Source organism: Erythrolamprus reginae, chromosome 2 (genome assembly GCF_031021105.1).
Source record: "Erythrolamprus reginae isolate rEryReg1 chromosome 2, rEryReg1.hap1, whole genome shotgun sequence".
Lineage (NCBI taxonomy): Eukaryota > Metazoa > Chordata > Lepidosauria > Squamata > Dipsadidae > Erythrolamprus > Erythrolamprus reginae.
This window is the reverse complement of record NC_091951.1, coordinates 47983940-48001264: the sequence shown is the minus strand read 5'-3', so window position 1 is coordinate 48001264 and position 17325 is coordinate 47983940. Positions and strand designations below refer to the sequence as shown.

The window sequence follows — 17325 nt, the reverse complement described above, 5'->3', positions numbered from 1 at the left end:
CTCTCATTATTTTTTCCATTTCTACAGTATTACGTTTTATTAGACCATCCTTATCTTTTAAAGCAGAGATATAAGATTTCTCTTTTCTTTTTTTCAAATAGTGTACCATTTGCTTCATTGATTTATTGTTCCAACTTCTAATTCTATGTTTCATAATCATCTTCATTTTATTCCAATTTTCCTCATCAAGTAATTGTAATTGCTTTTTCTTAAATGATAATAATGAATTCCATTCTCTGTTTCTTGTAATTTTTAAGGTTTCTTGGATTAAATCTATCTCTTTTAATAAGTTATTTCTCTTAACATTCCAGGATTTCCTAAGGAAAGCTTCCGTACTAATACAATTACCCCTCATCACTGCTTTATGTGTATCCCAAACTATTGTTTCTTTGATCTCGCCTGTTGCATTAATACTAAAGAATCCATTGAGTTCCTTTTGTAATTTAATTCTACTCTCCTCATTTGCTGAGACAATGGGGTTATACCTCCAAATTCTTTGTTTATTACAAACCTCTATTTCTAACACAGCTGACAAAGGAGCATGATCTGATAGCCAGATAGCCTTCACTTCTGCTTTCTTCAACTTTACCTTATTTGTTTTATTAATTAACATATAATCTATACAGCTGAATTTATTATGTCTTGCAGAGTAGAAAGTATCTCTATTAACTACGTTTTGATGAAGGTCCATCATATTAATTTTATTTAGATGTAACTTTTTCTTTTCCCCCTTCCCTGTTGTTAATTCCAAATTAAAGTCCCCTGCTAAAATCACTATACCTTCCGCAAAGTTATCTAATTTCCGTTTTACATTTATTATGAATTGTTTTGCATTTACGTTAGGGGCATAGATGACCGCTAAAGTTACTAAATTATTTCTTATTTTCCCCTTAATAAATAACATTCTGCCATCATTGTCCCTCTTAATATTGCTTAACTGAAAATCCACTCTTCTGTGAACCAAAGTAGCTACGCCTTTTGCTTTGTTCGTTCCTTTCGACTCATAAACTTTTTCCCACTCTATATTTGTTACTAATCTGTCTGTTTTCTCCCTTCCCTTATGAGTCTCTGAAAGGAATAAAATATCTGCCTTACAGTCTTTAGCCAGCTTCATGATTCTACATCGCTTTTTCTGTGATGAAAGACCATTCACATTGAGAGATAGAAGGCCTAAATCATCCATTTACATAAACTAAATGCATTTCCTCTTTGAACAAAACAGAGCCTGCCGGAGAATTGTTTATTTTTCCAATGAATCCACACCCTGGTGCCTCTAACCTGACCTCCCCCCCCCAGGGGAAGGCAACGAAAAAAACCTTCCGTTACTGAGAGGCACTCCTAGATCTACGTTCCCTCTGAAAGCCCTCCCTTCTTCCCCATTTTACAGAACAATAAAAGATTCCCCCCTCCTTTCCTCCTCTTCCCTTGTTAACTAGCGTAAAGCCCCAACAAGAAGTACAGAAGTACAGAAAAAAGGTTAATTAGTTGAAAAACTTAATACCATGTTAACTCAGTTCAGTTCATTATTTTTTTCTTTTGTCGGGTGATTCTTGGCTCATCACGCTTCTCCGATTGAAGTGAAGCCAACTCTCTTTGAAGCTCGGCAATTTTCTCCTCTTTGCTTTGTTCTGGCTCGCGAAACGGTTCTGCTGCGTCTGGCCGGTCGATCGATGCCTGACTCTGGATTGCTCCCTCTGGATTTAATCCCAATTGGAAAAGCAACTTTCTTCCTTCTTCTAATGACCTTGCCTGAAAAAACTTGGTATCTTTAAACACGATGATGGTGGCAGGGTATCTCCAGGAAAATTTGATTCCATTTTCATACAGCTGAGAAGAGACCTCTCTCATCTGATTTCTCATCTTGAGAGTCTCGGCAGATAAATCTTTTAAAACACGTATTGGGAAAGCTTTGTAACGTAAGTTTAAAATCTGTTTCAGTTCTTTAAAAATCTCTGCAGCTCTTCTTTCTGAAGCAAATCTAATAACAATGTCTTTTGAATCACCCTTACGAGGTCCAAAAGCCCAATGCACTCTTTCAAATTCTTGCAACTCACATGTAACTTTGTTCTCGATAAACCACTGAAGGATTTCTTGAATGAGTTGTTTGCCCCCCCCCCCAAATCTTTGGGGAAGCCTCTCAAGCGTATGTTAGCTCGACGCTGTCTATCTTCAAGATTTATGATGCGAATTTCCTGGCGAGATTTCCCCGCTTCCAGCTTTCCAATCCTTTGGTCTTGAGTTTTGGTTTGTTGTTTCAGTTCCGCCATTCCAGTTCCCAGTGCCGATAAATCTTTTTTAATCTCTTGGAGAAATTTGCCCATATCAGCAAAACCTTTAAGCAGCGAGTCCATCTTCCCCTCCAGCTCCACAGCAGACGCCATCTTCCCTTTGTTCTCACTTCTTCACCCAACCGCGTTAAAAAGAGTTATTTGCTTCAACTTTTAACTCCTTCTGGTAAAGTTTTCCGACAGCTTGTTCAGTTCACTCTCCTCTCAATCCACTTTTAGTAAGCTAGAGAGGGTAGTTAAGGGTTAACTTTTATTTTTTCTTCTTCATATGGGAGAGCTTTCCCTTGGTGCGTCTAGCTCAGGCGGCGCATGCGTAGATCATCCTAGTATGGAAGTAGATCAATGGCTTTCTGCTTAGAGGAATCCTGTGCCATTTGTCAACTGTTGAGTTTTTCTATTTCGATTTAAACCTGCCAGTGATAAAGTAATTCCTTGGTGTCATGTAATGCTAAACTCTGATACCGATATTTCATATTATTTAGCCCAGGTGTTCCAAATATGAAGGATTGCAATTCAATTAATTATTTTGACTTAATAGACTTTGCTTCCATTTCACTTCTATCCCGAGTCTTGGAATTACGGCATTTTGTTTCAAAGTTAATTCTCAGAGGGCTCTTCCGGAATTGGCCCACCTCCAATAAATCTTAGGTTTTCTACAAATGTTTTATTGGATGTTTCTCCTTTTTTCTTAACCTTGCTAACACTTTTATTCCTCTTTTCCTTTAAAGGTTATAGTGGGCAAGGGTGTAAAGAGTCGATTGAAATATTCCAAAAGTACAGACTTGGGAACGGAACAGAGAAGCCTGAAAATCAAATGGAACAACAAAGGCAGAAGAAAAACCCAACAAATAATTGGAATAAGGAAATGTCATCTTCACTTGATGCTCAGGTGCAAAACTTTCTTGACCAACCAGGAAAAATAGAGAAAAAATATATTAGGAAAGGTGCGGGACTATTCAAAGATATATTAGATGTAAATGAATATTATTCAACACAACCAAAACCAGAAGACTGCATATGTAAAGACAATGAAAAAAATTACAGAGAAAGAGAAAGAGTGATATCTGAGAAAGGGTTGCACATAGGAGAGAAGCCATATAAATGCATGGAGTGTGGAAAGGGCTTCAGCCAACATAGTAATCTTATTTCACATCAAAGGATCCACACAGGGGAGAAACCATATAAATGCATGGAGTGTGGAAAGGCCTTCAGCCAACATAGTAATCTTATTTCACATCAAAGGATCCACACAGGGGAGAAGCCATATAAATGCATGGAGTGTGGAAAGGACTTTAGAACAAACAAAGACCTTACAACCCATGAAAGGATCCACACAGGGGAGAAGCCATATAAATGCATGGAGTGTGGAAAGGGCTTCAGCCAACATAGTAATCTTATTAAACATCAAAGGATCCACACAGGGGAGAAGCTATATAAATGCATGGAGTGTGGAAAGGGCTTCAGAACAAGCAGTACACTTACATCCCATCTAAGGATGCACACAGGGGAGAAGCCATTTAAATGCATGGAGTGTGGAAGGAGCTTCAGGCAAAATACTCCTCTTATTTCACATCAAAGGATCCACACAGGGGAGAAGCCATATAAATGTATGGAGTGTGGAAAGGACTTCAGAAAAAGCAGTGATCTTACACGCCATCAAAGGATCCACACAGGGGAGAAGCCATATAAATGCATGGAGTGTGGAAAGGAGTTCATTGAAAACAAGAAGCTTACACGCCATCAAATGATCCACACAGGGGAGAAGCCATTTAAATGCATGGAGTGTGGCAAAGACTTCAGAAGAAGCAGTGATCTTACATGCCATCAAAGGATCCACACAGGGGAGAAGCCATTTAAATGCATGGAGTGTGGAAAGGACTTCAGAATAAGCAGTAATCTTAAATCCCACCAAAGGATCCACACGGGGGGAAGCCATATAAATGCATGGAGTGTGGAAAGGACTTCAGAAGAAGCAGTGATCTTACATGCCACCAAAGGATCCACACGGGGGAAGCCATATAAATGCATGGAGTGTGGAAAGGACTTCAGAACAAGCAGTGATCTTACATGCCATCAAAGGATCCACACAGGGGAGAAGCCATATAAATGTATGGAGTGTGGAAAGGCCTTCAGAACAAGCAGTGATCTTACACGCCATCAAAGGATCCACACAGGGGAGAAGCCATATAAATGCATGGAGTGTGGAAAGGAGTTCATTGAAAACAAGAAGCTTACACGCCATCAAAGGATCCACACAGGGGAGAAGCCATTTAAATGCATGGAGTGTGGAAAGGACTTCAGAAGAAGCAGTGATCTTACATGCCATCAAAGGATCCACACAGGGGAGAAGCCATTTAAATGCATGGAGTGTGGAAAGGACTTCAGAAGAAGCAGTAATCTTAAATCCCACCAATGGATCCACACGGGGGGAAGCCATATAAATGCATGGAGTGTGGAAAGGACTTCAGAAGAAGCAATGGTCTTACATGCCATCAAAGGATCCACACAGGGGAGAAGCCATTTAAATGCATGGAGTGTGGAAAGGACTTCAGAAGAAGCAGTGATCTTAAATCCCACCAAAGGATCCACACGGGGGGAAGCCATATAAATGCATGGAGTGTGGAAAGGACTTCAGAAGAAGCAATGGTCTTAAATCCCACCAAAGGATCCACACAGGGGAGAAGCCATATAAATATAGGGAGTGTTGAAAGGGCTTTAGCCAACAGACTAGTCGTAATTCCCATCAAAGGTCCCACACAGGGGAGAAGCCAAATACACGGAGTATGGAAAGGGTTTTAGTTCCAACAGTTACCGTATATACTCGAGTATAAGCCGACCCAAGTATAAGCCGAGGCACCAATTTTTGCCACAAAAACTGGGAAAACGTATTGACCCGAGTATAAGCCGAAGTTAGAAAATGCAGTGGCTACTGGTAACTTATAAAAATGGAAAACAATAAAATTACATTAATTGAGACATGTTTTAGAATATTTATTTTAAAGAAAACCAGTAAACTAGCTCTGTAAATTTAAAAGAGGGTAAACAAATTAACAATATTAACAATAAATTAAAAAGTAAAAAAAGTAGCTCGATCGGCAACAAAGCTAAAACCTAAGAGTTAAAATCCTTCAAAACTGGATTCCTTCTCATCATTAATTGGATTTACATTATTGTTCTGTTTTTATATATGCTGTGAGCCACCCTGAGTCCTTGGAGAGGGATGGCATACAAATCCAATTAAATAAATAAATAAACAAACAAACAAACAAATAAATAAATAAGTGTATCCAAAGAAGAGCTTCAGCATTAGCTGCTGTGAGGTTATCAGCATAGAAAACCAAATAGATAGATAGATAGATAGATAGATAGATAGATAGATAGATAGACAGACAGACAGACAGACAGACAGACAGACAGACAGACAGACAGACAGACAGATAGAGATAGGTAGATAGATAGATAGACAGACAGATAGAAAAATAGATAGATAGATAGATAGATAGATAGATAGATAGATAGATAGATAGAAATAGATACAGATAGATAGACAGACAGACAGACAGGGAGACAGACAGATAGGGAGACAGACAGACTAGCGAGACAAGCAAAACTTGCAAAACACAGACAGAATCAAACTCATTTTTAAAATATGTAAAATGCTTCCCCTCATACTTGTTAATTGAAACTTGCTCTCAAACCCACTTTATAAAAGGCAACTTTTAAGGATCCACAAACACACTTTAGGAATTCCTGTCTAGCTCTGCCTCATAACACATTATTAGATCCTATCCAAGCAAGGACAGCAACTACCACAAAATACCATTTTTTAAACAGTTTAAATCCTTTCAAAGGAGGGGGAGGAGAATCTGACAGCAGGGGGCCTTTTTAATCCAACTAAGGGCAATGCAGAGAGAGCAAGGAATAGTTACTGTAAACCTGTTGACAAATACACACAGGGAGTAAAAAAAAAAGCCTCTGGGTTTCAGCAAGAGGTAGCTGGCTTTTTTCATGGTGGGGGGGAGAGGGGGCATGCGCACACACACACACACACACACGACCTCACCGGCTTCCCATTGCTTTTCCCCCCTCTCGGTTGGAGCAAATGGCTGCCTCCTTTGCTTGAGCCAGGGAGAGGAAGCACCAGCCCCACCCCTCCCACAGCTCCTACGGCGTGCGAGAGGGGACAAAAGCTGGTGCCTCCTCGCTCTGGCTCAAGCAATGGCGCCCTCTTTTGGTGACTTTGTCAATGACCCGAGTATAAGCCGAGGTTGTGTTTTTCAGCCCATTTTTTGGGCTGAAAAACTTGGATTATACTCGAGTATATACGGTATCTTACTTCTCCTAGAAGGATCCACACAGGGGAGTGTTGTGGTTGGCTCATGGCCAGCTCCTCTGATAACAGATTTTGACCCCGATGAGCTGTGTCCGTCGGAGCATCGGAGACCTGTGTGGCTCTCGGAGGGTTCAGATGGTGAGGGGAAGGAGAGATGGAAGCTAAAAGTGCTGGAGAGATAGAGGTGGAGGCCCCTGCAGTGCCTGTGGAACCCCCCGTTAGAGCCTCATCTGGGTCGGATGAGGAGGGGGTGGTTAATGGCCCCATTCTCCATGTCTGAGTGCACAGGATTATGGGACAACATGAGCAGCTGCTCAGATGCAGAAGATCTAAATCACAGCTGGGAGTAATTGGGGAATCCTGGAGCAGGCGTAAAAGGGGAGTCTTTGTGGGAGAACCTTTTGCAGCAGTTTTCATTTGTGGTTTAAAAGACAATGAAACGGATCTGGGTTCCCCTCTCTAAACCAACATGTTGCATCCATGGAAAACAGCCCAGTTTTTGGACACCTTTGTTCTGAAAGACTGTAGCTATTGAACAATAGAGTGAATATCTTTGCTGCAGCTCAGTTTGGAGGCATTCTTTACAAACCTTGTGCTGTTTGGGACATTCGTTATTGGCTTGGCAGATAATCCTGAACTTTTGGTCATAAACTGCTCCGAGTCTTTGGAGAGAGGCAGCATACATAATTAATTAATTAATTAATAATAAAAAGACATTCTTCAGCCAATTTGTAAAGCAATATATTTTGTGTTTTGGAAACCTCCAGTCTCTGTGTGTGTTTTTGTCTTTATCTGCTGCTCAGCCAGTGTCAGGCAGAACAGGGAGTAGCCATATGACAGCAGAGAGTATGGCAAGACTTTTACTTACAGGAATCAACTGGCTGGTAATAAAAGGATCTACACAGAGAGAAACCCACACAAATCCTTGGCGTGCAGAAAGGATTTCAGACAAACTAGTAGTCTTTCTTCCCATAGGATGAAGTCATGTAAGTGCATGGACTATGGAGAGAGAGTGACAGGAGCAGGAATGATGTAATTCCCCGTACAGAGATACATTTGGTCAAGAATCTATGTTAATTCTAGATTTAATTTGTTAAATTCTGGGATTTTCTTTTCAAGAGTTTCCTGCCACACAATTGTTTCTTCCCACTTCATTACACACAAAGTGTTTAAAATATCCTTCTTCTGACATTTTTTAATATGCAGTGCAAGCCTTCCAAATAACATCTGAGACATAAATCAGAGTCTAGACCTTGGCCTTCTTCCAAGTTCCAATTCATTGTCAGAGTCATCTTGGTTACGTACTGTAGTTAAACCAGTACTAACTTTTCCTACAGTTCCCCACCCGGGTTAAGGTTCATATAATCAGGATTAGGCTACTACCCGGACGGGGGGGAACGCAGTGGGGTAGCCAAAATGGAACTCCACCCCAGAGCACCCAATTTGCACCAAAAGATGTTGAAAGAAAATGCAGGGCATCCTCTTTGGTTACCCTCTGTGTTCTTCCCAAAAGAGTTTAAAAACCCCAAAGCCAGCGATTCTCCTACAAACAAAATTGTCTAGGAAAAGTATAAGGAGATAAAACCTGGTATTAATTCTATGTGAACTGGATTTCTGCCTCTCCCTCCTTTCTGAATGCCTATAGTATTCCCTAGAAAAGAGGTCTGGTCGTCTGCAGGAAGGAGGGTTAAGACTCTTATGTGGAATGGGGCATTTTGGGATGTTCACATAGGTTGTGGAAGTAGCAAGGAACACTTTAGATTGTTGCCTTTGAGTAACTGATTATTTTGTGAGTCTCCATTTTAATCATGAAGGCACCTTTATGACAACAACAATAATAATAATAATAATAATAATAATAATAATTTATTGGATTTGTATGTTGCCCCTCTCCGTAGACTCGGGGCGGCTAACAACAATGATAAAACAACATGTAACAATCCAATAATAAAAAAAACAACTAAAAAACTTTATTATAAAAACAAACATACCATGCATAACTTGTAATGGCCTAAGGGGAAGGAATATCTCAACTCCCCCATGCCTGGCGGTATAAGTGAGTCTTGAGTAGTTTACGACAATGCTCAAAATGTGCTTTCAAAATTCTAAGTGACATGTTTCTGTTATTTCATTGTTCTATAGCTGCTCACTTCTAGGATGTGGGTAAATTTTATGACCTGCTTGTTTTGAGTCCATTGACATGAGGATTGTTTTGAGGTTCTTGGAAAATTTTGGGTCAGGTCACATGATTGTCAAGCCACTCCCAACTGGCCACATGGCTGGCAAGCCACACCCACAAAATAAGCCACACCCACAGTGGTAGTAAAATTTTTGGTACCCCTTCACTAGGTTCATCCCTCATCCTCACAGCCACAAGTTCATCATGGGGACCAGTCTGGTTGTCTGCAAATCCACGGACCTCCTCCATACTTCGGTTGGTGCTAAGAAAGGATGACCTTGAATCTTCTAGAGGGAATTTGTTATCGCTAGTATATTTTCCCCTCATACAAACATAGAAACATAGAAGTCTGACGGCAGAAAAAGACCTCATGGTCCATCTAGTCTGCCCTTATACTATTTTCTGTATTTTATCTTAGGATGGATATATGTTTATCCCAGGCATGTTTAAATTCAGTTACTGTGGATTTATCTACCACATCTGCTGGAAGTTTGTTCCAAGGATCTACTACTCTTTCAGTAAAATAATATTTTCTCATGTTGCTTTTGATCTTTCCCCCAACTAACTTCAGATTGTGTCCCCTTGTTCTTGTGTTCACTTTCCTATTAAAAACACTTCCCTCCTGGACCTTATTTAACCCTTTAATATATTTAAATGTTTCGATCATGTCCCCCCTTTTCCTTCTGTCCTCCAGACTATACAGATTGAGTTCATTAAGTCTTTCCTGATACGTTTTATGCTTAAGACCTTCCACCATTCTTGTAGCCCATCTTTGGACCCGTTCAATTTTGTCAATATCTTTTTGTAGGTGAGGTCTCCAGAACTGAACACAGTATTCCAAATGTGGTCTCACCAGCATTCTATATAGTGGGATCATAATCTCCCTCTTCCTGCTTGTTATACCTCTAGCTATGCAGCCAAGCATCCTACTTGCTTTCCCTACCGCCTGACTGCACTGTTCACCCATCACTACCCCTAAATCCTTTTCTTTTGAAGTATTTGCCAACACTGAACTGCCAATACAATATTCAGATTGAGGATTCCTTTTCCCCAAGTGCATTATTTTACATTTGGAAACATTAAACTGCAGTTTCCATTGCTTAGACCATTTATCTAGTAAAGCTAAATCATTTACCATATTACAGACGCCTCCAGGAATATCAACCCTATTGCACACTTTAGAGTCATCGGCAAATAGGCAAACCTTCCCTACCAAACCTTCCCCTATGTCACTCACAAATATATTAAAAAGAATAGGACCCAGAACAGATCCTTGTGGCACACCGCTTGTAACCTGACTCTGCTCAGAATACTCACCATTAACAATAACTCTCTGATGTCTATGCTTCAGCCAGCTGCAAATCCATTGAACTATCCAGGGATTAAGTCCAATCTTCACTAATTTATCTATCAGCTCTTTATGTGGAACCGTATCAAAGGCTTTGCTGAAGTCCAGGTAGGCAATATCCACGGCACCACCTTCATCCAACACCTTTGTGACATAGTCAAAGAAATCAATGAGATTAGTCTGACATGATTTGCCTTCAGTAAAGCCATGCTGATTTGGGTCTAATAAGTTATTGTTTTTTAGGTGCTGATTTATCCTCTTTTTGAGTAGAGTCTCCATCATTTTAACTACAACTGATGTCAAGCTAACTGGTCAAGCTAACAACCGCCACTCCGAATTCCCACTGTATTACTCTAATTGTGGCAGGCCAAAGTCTCTACTCAAATTATAGCTACAGCCTGACAAACAGTGTTGGAAGAGACCTTGCCGGTTATCTAGTCCAAAGGCCCCACTCCTCTGCTCAAACAGGAGACCCATCTAGACTCATCTAGACTAGCCATGGCCAGTTCCTGTAACCATTCTTGATATGTCTTAGTCTCTAATCTCCTAATCATTCTGGTTGCTCTCCTCTGCACTTTTCCTAGAGTCTCAACATCTTTTCTATAGCGTGGTGACCCAAACTGGATGCTGTACTCCAGATGTGGTCTAACCAAGGCTCTATAGAGGGGTATTAGTACCTCACTTGATCTTGATTGTATCCCTCTGTTGATGCAGCTCAAGATTGCATTAGCTTTATTGGCTGTCGCTGCACACTGCTGGCTCATGTTTAGCTGGTTGTCCACTTGGTTCTCCAAATTCCCTCTCACAGTCACTTCCAGTAAGCCTGGTTTCACCCGGTTTATATATATACCTTTGGGGGACTTTGACCTAAGTGTAGAACTTTACTTTTCTCTACATTTCATTTCATTTTCTTAGATAGAATACAGTGCTCAAGCCTGTCAAGATCCATCTGTATCTTCAGCCTATCTTCTAGGGAGTTAGCTTTCCTCCATGATCCTCACATTTCAGGCACCCCTTTTGCAGGCGGGGAGGGGGATCTGCCACCTGAAAACGCTTTCATTTAAAAGTGTTTCAAAGCAGTTCTCTGGGCTCCTTCGGGAATCAGGCTCTGACCAAGAGAGCAAAGGCGCAGGGGCTTGGTGGGAAGCCATGTAGCATGTTTACGAAATGGCAGGTCCAGGAGGATTTATGTGCTGCCTCTCTATTGGGACTTGCTGTGAGAAAGCTTGGCTTTCAATGCCTATGGCTATAGGTAGGAAGACGGGCATTTTGGGAGTGGAGCCAAACCCATCTTCTGACCCCATGAAAATCATACCACACCACACCACACCCACTCCAGTTAAATTCCATCCCAATTTCTGCAGAATAAATGTCAACAGATGCATGATAAGACCGTCTGATTAAAGATTTGAAGAATATGTGCTATAAAGAAATCTCTTCCTAGTATTATCTGAATAAACTTTTCTTGGGAAATTTGCTTAGTCACCTTATACAAGTAAACTGATCACTTCCATAGCAGAAGTCCTGAGATTTACCTTATGGAACAAAAGTGGATTCTTAAAAATCAAGGAATATCTGCTACTAATAAGTTTACTAATAATACAAAACATAGAAGATTACATAATCATATATGACTACATGCAATTTCTTATTCACTTCACATTTCTATAATCTTAGAAAGCAAAATTCATTTTTCTTGTTAGAACATATAAAAAGATCTCTGCTGCTCATTATCAAATTCCGGGTTGAAGTGAGGATGCTGCTAACCCTGATGCTGGTAGGCAGAGGCTGAATTATTGTTTTCCTCTCCAAAAATTAAGTTGTGTCTTAATTCTTTTGCCAGAAAGTGATTGTCAGGGAGCCAAATAATATGCTTCTTCCAAGTCTATCCACAGTTACTGAGCACTAACCCTTTCAGGGAATCCAGATCAGGAATCAGACAAGACCAAGTCTATTGGACATCTTTAATATTGTTGTGGTATAATAAGAGAGTCTTGAATGCCCATCAAAAGTTTTCCATTCATGCGCTGTCTGCTAAAATAAAACAAGGTTATGGCATACACTTGAAAGAAATCCGGGAAGGCTGTAATTTCGGAATCTGTCTGGCAAGAATAAAGAATGTTTACTCACAGGGAATATGTTCGTGTAAAGCTTGTATCTATCCTGGATGGTTAGAAAGCTGGTAAGCTGGTAGGAACAGAGATGACCTGGAACAAATAGAATGTGTATTAGATAACTCCTGTTTTAGTCTTATATAATACATGCTTGACTAAATAAATAAAATAAAATCTATGTGTTTCAGCATTAAACCACTGGAGGGCCACAGGTGGATTCCAGAGGAGGGTGAGAAGGAAGTGACATGTTTGTTTTTCCTCTCTAGGACACTGCAACTTCTCTCTTTCACCCTTTGAGTTTTGCAGGAGGTAAAACTGGAGGAAAGTCTTGAAGAGAAGAGAAGAGACCCAGTGTGGTCCTGGGTGACTGGTGGATGTTTTCCCTTTAAGAGAGAGGCAGGAGGTTCTCACGCTGAAGAAGTAAGAGATATAAGCCCTCATCCAGGTTCAGTCTTCTGTGTCCCGATAGTGGGAGAGCCCTGATCCCATGCGCCTCTGCCCCCCTTTCTATGCTCATAACAGGTGGGGTGTGATGGGGGAAGTAGACTGGCAGACAAACTGTTTTGGCTTCTGTTGTGTTGTCTCCAGCCAGAAATCCAAATCCTCAGGAAGGAGGAGGATATTCCAGGGGAGGCAATTAGGTCCCATTTCCTGGGAAAAGCTGGGTAGGGGCAGAGGGTGAACTTGCATGGCAAATGACAAGCAGGAAAGAAGGAAAGTTTTACAAGGAAGGAGATGCAGATGATCTCTGCATTCTTACTATGTGCTGGATGTCCTGGTGCTTCTTGACCTCTCAGCGGCTTTCGATACCATCGACCATGGTATCCTTCTGCGGTGGCTGGAGGGGTTGGGAGTGGGGCGAACTGTTCTGCAGTGGTTCTCCTCCTACCTCTCTGGTCGGTCGCAGTCGGTGTTAGTGGGGGGGGGCAGAGGTCGACCTCGAGGTTCTCCCTTGTGGGGTGTCCCAGGGGTCGGTACATTCCCCCCTGCTATTTAATGTCTACATGAAACCGCTGGGTGAGATCATCCAAGGGCATGGGGTGAGGTGCCATCAGTACACTGATGACACACAGCTGTACATCTCTACCCCATGTCCAGTTGCTGAAGTGGTGGAAGTGATGTGCCAGTGCATGGAGGCTGTTAGGGTCTGGATGGGTGTCAACAGGCTCAAACTCAACCCTGACAAGATGGAGTGGGAGTGTGTTTTGCCTGCCAAGGATAATCCCATCTCTCCATCCATTTCCCTCTGAATGGGAAAACATCCACCAGTCACCCAGGACCACAACTGGGTCTGTTCTCTTCAAGACTTTCCTCCAGTTTTACCTCCTGCAAAACTCAAAGGGTGAAAGAGAGAAGTTGCAGTGTCCTAGACAAGCAAGCCTAAACATGTCACTTCCTTCTCACCCTCCTCTGGAATCCACCTCTGGCCCCCCCAGTGGTTTAATGTTGAAATGCATGGATTTTATTTGATAGAATAGAATACAATAGAATTTTTATTAGCCAAGTATGATTGGACACACAAGGAATTTGTCTTGGTGCATATGCTCTCAGTGCACATAAAAGAAAAAGATACATTTGTCAAGAATTATGTGGAACAACACTTAATGATTGTCATAGGGGTCAAATAAGCAATGAAGAAACAATATTAATAAAAATCTTATGATACAAGCAACAAGTTACAGTCATACAGTCCCAAGTGGGAGGAAAAGGATGATAGGAATGATGAGAAAAACTAGTAGAAATACTTAGTTTAACACTTTGAGTGATTTAGAAGGGTGACCCGCTCCCTTCTAAATCAGGGGGGAGTTGGGGAACCCTTGCAGGGCAGTGCTGAGGAATTTAACTCGTTTTTCGCTGATAAAGTCGTTCGGATCCGAGCGGAACTCGACTCCAATTGCATAGCAGTATTGGCTGACAATGAGTCAGTCAAGGCGACTGGGGCTAAACGTCTTTGTCCATCTGTCTGGGAGGAGTTTGACTTGGTGACACCTGATGAAGTGGACAAGGCCATTGGAGTTGTGAGCTCTGCCACCTGTTTACTGGATCCCTGTCCCTCTTGGTTGGTTTCGGCCAGTCGAGAGGTGACACGAAGCTAGGTCCAGGAGATTGTCACCACCTCCTTGGGGAGGGGGTCCTTCCCGGCTCCTTATAAGGAGGCATTTGTGCGCCCCCTCCTCAAGAAGCCTTCCCTGAACCCAGCCATGCGTAATAACTACCGTCCAGTCTCCAACCTTCCCTTTATGGGGAAGGTTGTTGAGAAGGTGGTGGCACTCCAACTCCAGCGGTCCTTGGAAGAAGCCGATTATCTAGGGCCTCAACAGTCGGGTTTCAGGCTCGGTTACAGCATGGAAACTGCTTTGGTCGCGTTGATGGATGATCTCTGGCGGGCCCGGGATAGGGGCTTGTCCTCTGTTCTGGTGCTTCTTGACCTCTCAGCGGCTTTCGATACCATCGATCATGGTATCCTTCTGCGCCGACTGGAGGGGCTGGGAGTGGGAGGCACTGTTCTCCAGTGGTTCTCCTCCTACCTCTCCGGTCGGTCGCAGTCGGTGTTAGTGGGGGGTCAGAGGTCGATCTCTAGGTTTCTCCCTTGTGGGGTGCCTCAGGGGTTGGTCCTCTCCCCCCTGCTCTTTAATATCTACATGAAACCCCTGGGTGAGATCATCCAAGGGCATGGGGTGAGGTATCATCAATATGCGGATGATACCCAGTTGTACATCTCCACCCCATGTCCAGTCAACGAAGCAGTGGAAGTGATGTGCCGGTGCCTGGAGGCTGTTGGGGACTGGATGGGTGTCAAGAAACTCAAACTCAATCCAGACAAGACAGAGTGGGGTGTTGCCTCCCAAGGACAATTCCATCTGTCCGTCCATTACCCTGGGGGGGGGAATTGTTGACCCCCTCAGAGAGGGTGTGCAACTTGGCCTCCTGCTCGATCCACACCTGACATTAGAACATCATCTTTCGGCTGTGGCGAGGAGGGTGTTTGCCCAGGTTCGCCTGGTGCACCAGTTGCGGCCCTATTTGGACAGGGAGTCATTGCTCACAGTCACTCATGCCCTTATCACCTCGAGGTTCGATTACTGCAACACTCTCTACATGGGGCTACCTTTGAAAAGTGTTCGGAAACTCCAGATCCTGCAGAACACGGCCGCGAGAGCCATCGTGGGGCTTTCCAGATTCGCCCACGTATCTACAACACTCCGTGGCCTGCATTGGCTGCCGATCAGTTTCCGGTCACAATTCAAAGTGTTGGTCATGACCTTTAAAGCCCTACATGGCACTCTACCAGAGTACCTCCAGAACCGCCTGCTACCGCACGAATCCCAGCGACCGATAAGGTCCCACAGAGTTGGCCTTCTCCGGGTCCCGTCGACTAAACAATGTCATCTGGCAGGCCCCAGGGGAAGAGCCTTCTCTGTGGCAGCCCCGGCCCTCTGGAATCAAGTCTCCCTCCGGAGATTAGAACTGCTCCCACCCTCCTTGTCTTCCGTAAACTACTTAAGACCCACCTATACCACCAGGCATGGGGGATTTGAGAGACGTTTCCCCCAGGCTTATTATAATTTATGTTTGGTATGTATGTGCTGTTTGGCTTTTAATTATGATAGGGTTTTTAGTTTTTTTAATATTAGATTTGTGCCAGCATAATATTGTTTTTATCGTTGTTGTGAGCCGCCCCGAGTCTTCAGAGAGGGGCGGCATACAAATCTAATAAATTATTATTATTATTATTATTAAGTGCAGATTTAATAAAAAGTCTGACAGTGTTGAGGGAATTATTTGTTTAGTAGAGTGATGGCGTTCGGTAAAAAACTGTATAGGAATAATTGGGGTTCTTTGCCCCAATGTGCATAACTTTGCACTTGTTTAGGTTAAATGCATTTGCCACTTTGTTGCCCACTCACTCAATTTTGAGAGATCCTTCTGGAGCTCCCGACAATCAGTTTCACTTTTCACTACCTGGAACAATTTAGTGTCGTCAGCAAACTTGCTACCTCACTATTTACTTCTACATCCAGATCATTAATGAATAAATTAAAAAGTAAAGGTCCCAAAACTGAACCTTGGGGCACACCCCTTCTTACTTCTTTCCATCCAGAGAATTATCCATTTATTGCCACCCTTTGCTTCATACAATTTAGCCAGTTACCAATCCAGGACAAGACCTGTCCTCTAATTCCGTGGCTGAGAGCCTTTTTAGGAGCCTTTGGTGAGGGACTTTGTCAAAAGCCTTTTGAAAGTCAAGATATACAATATCAATTGTGTCCTCTTTATCTATGTGTTTATTTACACCCTCAAAGAATTCTAACAAGTTAGTAAGACATGATTTGCCTTTGCAGAAACCATGTTGATTTTCTTTCAGCAATGCCTGTTTTTCTATGTGACCAGTAATTTTATCTTTAATAATGGTTTCCATCACTTTACCTGGAACTGAGGTTAAACTGACTGGTCTATAGTTTCCTGGATCACCTCTGGATCCTTTTTTGAAGATCGGGGTTACATTTGCCTCCCTCCAATCCTCAGGTACAGTGCCTGATCTTAGAGAAAGTCTCTTTGTGCTTCTTGGGTTATATTTCACTGTGAATTAATGGTTCAGTAGAGATCTATGGTTGCGTTTAGAAGAACGACATTTAAAACACTTTATGTGTAATGAAGTGGAAAGAAACAACTGAGTGGCAGGAACTCTTGAAAAGAAAATCCCAGGATTTAACAAATGAAATCTAGAATTAACATAGATTCTTAACCAAATGTATCTCTGTATGGGGAATTACATCATTTTTGCTCCTCTCGTTCTCTCTCCACAGTCCATGGACTTACATGACTTCATCCTTTTATGGATGTTCCTATGGGAAGAAAGACTACTAGTTTCTCTGAAATCCTTTCTGTACTCCAAGGGTTTTTATGGGTTTTTCTCTGTGTAGATCCTTTTATTACCAGCCAGTTGATTCCTGTAAGTAAAAGCCTTGCCATACTCTCTGCTGTTTGATCACTACTCCCTGTTCTACCTGACACCGGTTGAGCATCAAAGAAAGACAAAAAAACACACACCCAGACTGGAG

At 42.2% G+C, this 17325-nt stretch overlaps 1 pseudogene; it reads left to right on the top strand.

The window, feature by feature from the left end:
* LOC139160364 (zinc finger protein 721-like) overlaps positions 1–5262 on the top strand; it is a 39937-nt pseudogene extending 34675 nt beyond the window's left edge.
* Positions 5263–17325: the final 12063 nt, after the last annotated feature.